Raw genomic sequence first — 9,388 nt, forward strand, 5'->3', positions numbered from 1 at the left:
CCACAGGCTCAGGCAATCCACTCACCTCAGCCTCCCAAAGGCGTGGGATTACAGGCTGAGCCACCGAGCCTGGCTCAATTTGCAATTTTTCTAATGACATATTGAGTTGAGCATATTTTCATATGCTTATTTGCCATCTGTATGTCCTCTTTGGTGAGGTTTCCGTTCAGATTTTTTACCCATTTTTAAATTTGCATTGTTCATTTTCTTACTGTTGAGTTTTGAGTCCTTTGTGTATTTTTAGATACACGTCTTTTTATCAGATATGTGTTGTGCAGATATTTTCTCTCAGTCCGTGATTTGTCTTTTTATTCTCTTAAAGTGTCTTTCTTTCTTTCTTTTTTTTTTTGAAAGCAGGATTTATTGAGAGGACAGAAAAGCTCCCACAGTGAGAGGGGACCCAAAGGGGTTGCCTTAAAGTGTCTTTCACAGAGAAGTTTTCCATTTTAATGAAGTCCAACTTACCCACTTTTTCTTATATATGGATTGTGCTTTTGGTGTTACATCTAAAAACTCACCACCAAGACCATGGTCATTGAGATTTTCTCCTGTGTAATATAACTACCTGACTTGATATCTTTTGCTTTTTCATTCTTCTTCACAGTATAACTCCCTTTTAACTTCATTTCAGAAATGTATAGACCATTCACTCTAGTTTTCCCTATTTTTGCAGTCACATTACCAAATCCCTGATTTCTCAGGTTCCAGTTTTCTTCCCTTTTGGGTACTCATGTCCCTATCAGTAAAGGCCCACTACTGTTTTCGTTTTCTAGTGTCTCTGGTCTCACAGTCATGTTCTCTGACTTCTGGGCAGCCATCGCTTTACTCTTTCATCCTCATAACATTGCCATGGAATTCTAAAAGGAAGAAGGCAAATGATATAAAGGTAGCGGTCACCGGTTTCCTGAACCGACCATGAAAGATAAATGAGCAAACACTTCCCAAACTTTGTGATTCTAGCCTGTTGGACCTGTATTTATACGCGGTATTCATCTGTTAATTATCAGCTTCTCCACTGATTTTCCTTGCAGCCTTAGCAAAGAAACTTCTATAAGGAAAGGTCTGTGTTGCAGAATTTAAACTGACAACATCTCTTATATTAGAAAGGAAATTTAATTGGCTTCTTCCCATTTGCCTTTTCTTTCTGTAATGGAGTAATTTGAGTTCCTAATGGCTCTAAAAATCACACTTTGATTTCTTCCTTCCTTCCTTCCTTCCTTCCTTCCTTCCTTCCTTCCTTCCTTCCTTCCTTCCTTCCTTCCTTCCTTTCTTTCTTTCTTTCGAGTTGAAGTCTCACTGTGTTGCTCAGGCTAGAGTGCAGTGGCACGCTCATAGCCACTACAGCCTCGACCAGTTGGGCTCACGTGATCCGTCCACCTCAACCTTGCTAGTAGTTAGAACTACAGGCACGCACTACCATGTCTAGCTTATTTTTTTATTTATTGTAGAGACAAGGTCTCACCAAATTGCCCAGGCTGGCCTCGAACCCGCGGGCTCAGGTAATCCTCTCGCCTCGGCCTCCAAAAGTGCTGGAATTACAGGCTTGAGCCCTGCTCCCAGCCTTCATTTTTTAAAAAATAATAATGATAGTAAGAAATGTACTTGATGGATTTGTTAGGCAATTGATTCTGTAAATGACTACTGGTTCTAGTTAATTATGATTCTTACAAAGATAACCCACTAAATCAGTCATAGAATTTCTGTTTGACATACTTAATTTAGACATGCTAAGGTAAAGAGTGTGTATGAGTTTCCTAGGCCTGCTGTAACAAATTACCATAAATTGGGTGGCTTAAAACAATAGAAATTTATTCTCTCACAGTTCTGAAGTCCAGAAGTCTGAAATCAGGTGTCAGCAGAGTTGTGCCCTTTCTGAAGGCTCTAAGGGAGGAATAGCCCTTCCTTGCCTCTCCTGGCTTTTGGTGGTTGCTGGCAAACCTTGGCATTTCTCGGCATATGACTGCTTTGCTCCAATTTCTGCCTGTCTTCACGTGGCCATCTTTCCTCTGTGTATGTGTCTTCAAATACCCTTCAAGAACACCACTCATTGTATTTAGGATCCACTCTAATCCAGAGGGAGGACACCCCCCAAAATGAGAATTATCTTTTGGAGGATCAGCCCCTTGTAGTACAGGCTTCTCCCACTAGGTAAGTGTTCTAGGAACCCACTGGCATCAGTGTACCAGCTAATGTTGTTGTGAGAGGATGTGTTCCATTTCAGTGAATTTTTTTTGGAGATTCTTTCAGTGACTTTGCCCATTTCATGATGTGTGATATGTGAGCACACCTACCCACACCGTGCTGAGTGTTCAGCAGTTTTTGGCCAAAAATGGCATGACCCCCGTGCCCCACCCTCCCTAGTCACCCAATCTCGCCTCAAGCCACTTTTTTTTTTTTTTTTTTGAGTCGGAGTCTCACTCCGTTGCCCAGACTGGAGTGCAGTGGCCGCTCCCGGCCACCGCAGCGTCGACCCGCTGGGCTCCGGTGATCCTACCGCCTCAGCCTTCCGAGTAGCTGGAATTACAGGCGCGCGCTACCACGCCCAGCTGATTTGTTGATTTATTGTAGAGATGAGGTCTCGCTGTCCAGGCGGGTCTTGAACCCGTGGGCTCAGGCTCAAGCCACTTTTTAAAATTCCCCATGATGAAAAAAGTCCAGAAAAAAAAGCGGCAGAAACACTAAAAGGCATCAAAGTTCACGAGTGCAAAAACTATCTTGAGCAATGGAAAAAGTGTCTCATTATGTGTATTGCATCAAACAGAGAGTACTTTGAAAGTGACTGAAGTTTAAACATGTAAAAATACATACACTTTATAAATAAATTGCAGGATTTTTTTGGGTCCCCCTAGTATTAATTTGATTACATCTCAAAGTACTCTATTTCCATATAAGGTCACAGGTTTAGGGTTTAGGACTTCAACATACTTTTTGGGGGAAACAATTCAACCTACAACAGAGTGATGCTGTAGGCCTAGGGTATAAAAATAAAATTCAGAGAAGATATGCTAAAGAGAGAAAGACAAAGAACAAAACATGCTTCAGGAAACACAATTGGAGGTATGGTGTGTTTACAGCTTTTAAGACTGGCTGCTTCAGACTGAGACAGTGCCTAATAAGCCTTCAATGAAAAATAAAGTATAAATATGCTTGACGTTAGAATAGTTAGAAAAATTAAAAATCCAAATATCGATATTAAATAAAGGAATTATCAGAGAGATACAAATTAACAGCAAAATAAAATAATCACAGTTGAACATGGGGGGGATATGAGGGATGAGGGCTCATAATTGGTCACCAGTCAAGTAATAAAAGGCAACAAACTGGGCATGGTGGTTCATTCCTATAATCCCAGCACTTTGGGAAGCCAAGGCTGGAGGATCACTTGAAGCCAAGAGTTTGAGACCACCCTGGGCAACATAGTGAGACCTCGTCTCTATGGAAAAAAAAAATGTGAATAAATAAATACAATAGAAGGCAACGCACTTCCTGTACCTTAATTTTTGTTTCATACATTCCTTGCCTTTGTTTTGCTTCATTATTGGTTGCTTAGGTGTTTGGCAAATACTTCTTATCTATATTATTAGTTGACATTTCCTCAACCAATTGTTCAAGTCTCAGGAAGTACTGGTTGTGTTATGCCACACAAGGCACCTGGGGAGTCCAGTGGAGAGAAAGACCTGGGTCCCTTGGGTATTGTCTGAAAGGAAGGTGTTAACAGTTGGACTGTGAAACTTTTCCTGCAACACAGGAAAATGCAAGGAAAGTTTGACCCTTAGTTGAACTTCTTACATTAGCCAGTGGAGCACTGTGCCTATCATGGAGAAAATGGGAGTCTTGCTGTGGTTGCCGTGTACTAATTACTGATCCAAGGATGCCACAGGCCCTACCTGTCAAGATTGCTTTATGTCTCACTGGTAATTAAGATGACAGCTGCAGTAAAGCCAGGCATGGTAGCTCACACCTGTATTCCCAGCATTTTGGGAGGCTGAGGTGAGAGGATTGCCTGAACCCAGGGGTTTGAGACCAGCCTGGGCAACATAGTGAGACCTCGTCTCTACAGAAAATAAATTAATAAATAAATTAGCCAGGCATGGTGGTGCACGCCTGTGGTTCTAGCTACTTGGAAGGCTAAGGTGGAAGGATCACCTGAGTTCAGCAGGTCAAGGCTGCAGTAGCTGTGCGCTGTGAGCATGCCACTGCACTCCAGCTTGGGTGGCAGTGACACTGAGTTTTTTTTAAAAAAAGAATGAAAATTAGGTCCACCCCTCCAAGTGCTAGGTGACTGGAAAGGCAATTTGGAAGGGGGATCCTAGACCCTATGGCTTCCCTGTTTTAATGTGACATATATGCATACCAACTCTTGTCATCCTTCATGACTAAGACACTTGTTGTGCAGTGACTGAAGCTATTAGACTCTTTCTCAGAAGTCACAGGTGTCTGTGATGCCATTATTGTGAAGGGTACTGCCTTCTCTGTTCTGTAGCCTTACTTAAAATTAGTACTCTTGGGTCTGTACAAGTATATTGTGCCTCCTGAGTATGACTGAGAAAGATGAAGCTGAAAACTGCAGACCTTGTGATATCTCAACTCTCTGTGTTGGAGATTATGGTGGATGTTTTAAAATGTCAAACAATATTGATTAATTACAATATCAATAAAATATGTCTCACCTCTGCTTTTTTTTTTTAAATCAGGGTCTCACTCTATTACTCAGGTTGGAGGGAGGTAGGACAATCACAACTCATTGCAGCCTTGACCTCTAGGGCTCAGGTGACCCTTCCTCCCAAGTAGCTGGGACTACGGGCACACGTCACCATGCCTGGCTAATTTTTTTGGTAGAGATTAGGTCTTGCTATGTTGCCTAGACTGGTCTCGAATTCCTGGGCACAAGTGATCCTCTCACCTCGGTCTCCCAAAGTGCTGGGGTTACAGGTATGAGTCATTGTGCCTGGCCTGTCATTTCTTGAATTGACAGATATTTTTCAAATTCATTTGTTAGCTCTAGTAGGGTTTTTTACTTGTCCCCCAATTTTCCATTCTCACCTACCCTTTACCTACTCCTTTTTATTGTGAGGACTTCCTAAGTTTCCCTGTGCAAATAAAACCAAATATTGCTACATGTCCTCCCACAAAATGTAGCGTGTATGGTTTACCCACTGACACATACTGCTAACCTGACCCTGGGAGGTGATGCCAAATCACATCCTACTGTGCTGTGGCAAATGCCCTTTCCTTCAAATCCTCGCCAAAACATCGACTATTATCGATTTAAACCAGACCCAGAACACATAATAGGCATGCCTTTCTGTTTGGTGAAGTCTTCTTTCATGTCCCTCAGCAAATTGCACATTTCTTGTGAAAGCTTGTTCCTAGAAATGTTATCTTTTTGGTGACTGTTATAAATAAGACTCTTTTTCTATTAATCTATTGATTCCCGAATATTATTTACTTATTTTGAGTCAGGATCTTACTCTGCTGTGCAGGCTGGAGTGCAGTGGCACCATCATGGCTCACCTGACAGCAACATCATGTTTGGCTAATTTTTTTCTCTTTTTTGGGGGTAGAGATGAGGTCTCTCTCACTATGTTGCCCAGGCAGGCCTTGAACTCCTTGTCTCAAGCTATCTTTCTGTCTTCGCCTCCCAAAGTGCTCAGTCACCATGGCCAGCTGATTCCTGAATATTAATTTTGTATTCAGTCTTCTGACTAAAGTCTCTTATTATCTATAATAGTTTGTATATCAATTCTCTTAGGTTTTCCAGCGGAGCAATTATATCATTTACAAGTAATGATAATTTTTCCTTTTCCTTTTCAATGTTTTATACCTCTTAATTCTCTCTCTTGGTACATGGTTCCCCCTTACCTGTGGTTTCACTTTTCGTGTTTTATTCACCCATGGCCAATCATGGTCTGAAAATATTAAATGGACAATTTCAGAAACAAACAATTCAAAAATTTTAAATTGCGTGCTGTTCCGAGGAGCATGATGAAATCTCTGACCTGGACACGAACCTTCCCTTTGTCCAGCGGATCCATGCCATGTATACAATCCCCACTGTTAAGTCACTCATCAGAGCGACTGCTTTGGTATCGCAGTGCTTGTGCTGAAGGGATACTGGCAATTTGGGCATGCCTAAGAGAGGCGGTAAAGTGCTTCCTTTACGTGAAAAGGTGAAAGTTCTCAACTTAAGAAGGAAAGAAAATAAATAGTACGCGGAGGTTGCTAAGATCTATGGTGAAAATCAGTCGTCCATCCATGAAACTGTGAACAGTATATTGTTATAATTGTTCTATTTTATTATTACTTGTTGTTGTTAATCTCTTACTGTGCCCAATTAAGCTTATAAATTAAACTTTATGATAGGTATGTATGGGGGGAAAATAGTGTGTCTAGGCATCCCCTGGAGGTCTTGGATTGTATCTTCTGTGGATAAGAGGAGACTACTATCATTGTTATTTAACAGGCACAGTAGAAGTTTGGTTCTGTATCCTTATGAGGGGGTTAGTCATCATTCAGCAAAGTATTTACTATCCTTTCTGTTGTGGACCTCCCTTTATGATTACCTCAAAAATGAATATTCTTTCTTTAGCATTATAAAGAATATCTTTAAGACACAGTTAAGTTCTGCAGAATTTTTTTTTGAGTCAGTGTCTCTTGCTGTCGCCCAGGCTGGAGTGCAGTGGCACAATACGGCTTACCACAGCCTTGACCTCTTGGGCTCAGGCCCTCCTTCCTCCTCACCTTACCAAGTAGCTGGGACTACAGGCATGCACCATCATGCACGGCTTATTACTATTACTTTTTAATTTTTTTGTAGAGATGAGGAATTGCTATGCTGCCTAGGCTGATCTCGGACTCCCAGGCTCAAGCAATCCGCTTGCCTCAGCCTCCCAAAAATACTGGGATTACAGGTGTGAGCCACCATGCCCAGCACAGAAAATTTCTTTTTTAGATGAAATTTACATAACATAAAATTAACCATTTTATTTTTTAATTTTAATTTAATTTTTTTGACACGGGGTCTCACTCTGTCACCCAGGCTGGAGTGCAATGGCATGATCCTGGCTCACCACAGCTACAACCTCCTGGACTCAAGTGATCCTCCTGCCTCAGCCTCCCAAGTAGCTGGGACTACAGGTGTGTGCCACCATGCCCAGCTAATTTTTGTATTTTTTGTAAAAACGAGGTTTCACTATGTGCCCAGGCTGGTCTTGAACTCCTGGAAGCAAGCGATTCTCCTGTCTCAGCCTCCCAAAGTGCTGGGATTACAGGCATGAGCCACCACGCCTGGCAAAAATTAGCCATTTTAATGTGAACAATTAAATGGCATTTAGAACATTCACAGTGCTATGAAACCACCACATCTTTCTAGTCCCAAAATATTTCACCATTCCAAAATAATCCCCACACTCTTCAAGCAGTTCCTCCCTTTTCCTCCCTATTGTTCACCTCTGGCAACCCCAAGCTTTCTATGGATTTACCTATTCTGAATATTTCATAGAAATGGAAGCATACAATATGTGGTCTTTTGTGCCTGACTTCTTTTACCTAGCATAATTTTAATATTCACGCATGTAGTGGCATGTGTAGTTGTGTTTATTGATTGTTCCTTCTTTGACCAAGTATAGTTTCTTCATGATGAGTCCTGAGTCCATTGGACTCAACCTGAGACATCCTTGATGGCTTTTATTGTTCTCTGCTGTGATGATATGTCCAGGCTTATCTTGTACATTTTCTGCTTTTAAGATTCACCCACTAGGCCTGGCGCAGTGGCTCACACCTGTAATCCCAGCATTTTGGGAGGCAGAGGCGAGAGGATGGCCTGAGTCCATGGGTTCGAGTCCAGGCTGGGCAACTTGGAGAGACCTTGTCTCTACAATAAATCAAAAAATTATCTGGGTGTGGTGGCTCGTGCCTGTGTTTCCATCTACTTGGAAGGCTGAGGTGGAAGGATCACCTGAGCCCAGCGGGTCAAAGCTGTGGTGGCTGTGAGCGTGCCACTGCACTCCAGTCTGGAAGACAGAGTGAGACTCTGATTTAAAAAAAAAAAAAAAAAAGATTCACCCACCTTGCAGCATATTTCAGTACTTCGTTCCTTTTTATGGCAGGATACTATGGTATATATCGCAAAATGTTTATCTATTTAGCCATTGGTGAACATTGGGGTTATTTCTACTTTGTGACTATTGTGAATAGTTCTGCTATGAACATCTGTAGACTAGGATTTGAGTGCCTATTTTCAACTGTTTTTGGAAAATATCTAGGAGTAGAGCTTCTAGGCTATATTGTAATTTTATATTTAGGTTTTTGAGGAAATGACAAACTCTGAGTTAAATTTTAAAGATATTTGACTCAAATTAGAGGAGAGCAAATGCAGGCTGAAAGGGCAGGGGTGAATGGGTCCTTCTTTAGGTGGAGAAGTTTCCATGATATTTCCTAGGAATCAATGCAGATATAACCATATTTACTATTTTTATAAATCTTGGAGAAGGGGTGCAAAATTAAGTGAGTTTAGAAGTGACATTAAACAAAGTGCCAAGCAAGAAGAGACAAACTCCAGGAAGGTATCATGAAGCTGTATAATTGGTCAGAATATTAGCAAATGAACTACAGTCTGAGCAAATAATAGAGAAAATAGTACCAATAAAGTGTGAGAATACAAACTCTACACTATTAATAAGGATGAGAATACAGCTCTCAGATATAGTTAACTGTTCTTGTAATAATACCTTTAGTGAATGCGAATTCTTGTACACGACCACGAAGAATACTGAACAAAAGAGAAAGACACCATCCTATTGTAGCACATTTGAAACTGACTGTCATAACTCAGGTGTACAAAAAAAGTAACTTTAAAAAAATTATTTTAACTAATTTCAGCCTTGTAAAGGGGTGACCATTTTTCCCAGTGGCAATAAACACGAATTCTTTTCAACTAAATGTTACTGTGTCACTGGACTACAAGTTAGTCTCTCCAACTTCCCCAGACCCATGTGTGTATCCCAGTGTGGCATTATTTATGGGAACAACCATAGACAATGGATTTGCCTGCTCTATCAGTCAGATCATACCTACATGACTGCAAATGTTAGTATTTAGTTCCTTCTTCATTAGAGGATATATGGGACAAAGGCTCTCAAGATAAAAGGACATGAGACATGAGAGTCTTAAATATGGACCCCCACTAACAGGAAGAGGATTGTTCATGTTGTCTCTGGCTCTCTAGTTAGTCCTTTTGTAAGCACTGGAGGGTAAAGACCTAAACACAGAGGGTGAAGGCCTTTGATTCACTGATGCCAAATATTTCTTAAAATATCCATTTCTTTGCCTTATGCATATATTTTCCTCAGCATCATTGAGAATATATTTATTATCACAATTTTTTGTT

This window comes from Carlito syrichta, unplaced genomic scaffold (genome assembly GCF_000164805.1).
Source record: "Carlito syrichta isolate Samal-C Ts95f unplaced genomic scaffold, Tarsius_syrichta-2.0.1 Scaffold305043, whole genome shotgun sequence".
Lineage (NCBI taxonomy): Eukaryota > Metazoa > Chordata > Mammalia > Primates > Tarsiidae > Carlito > Carlito syrichta.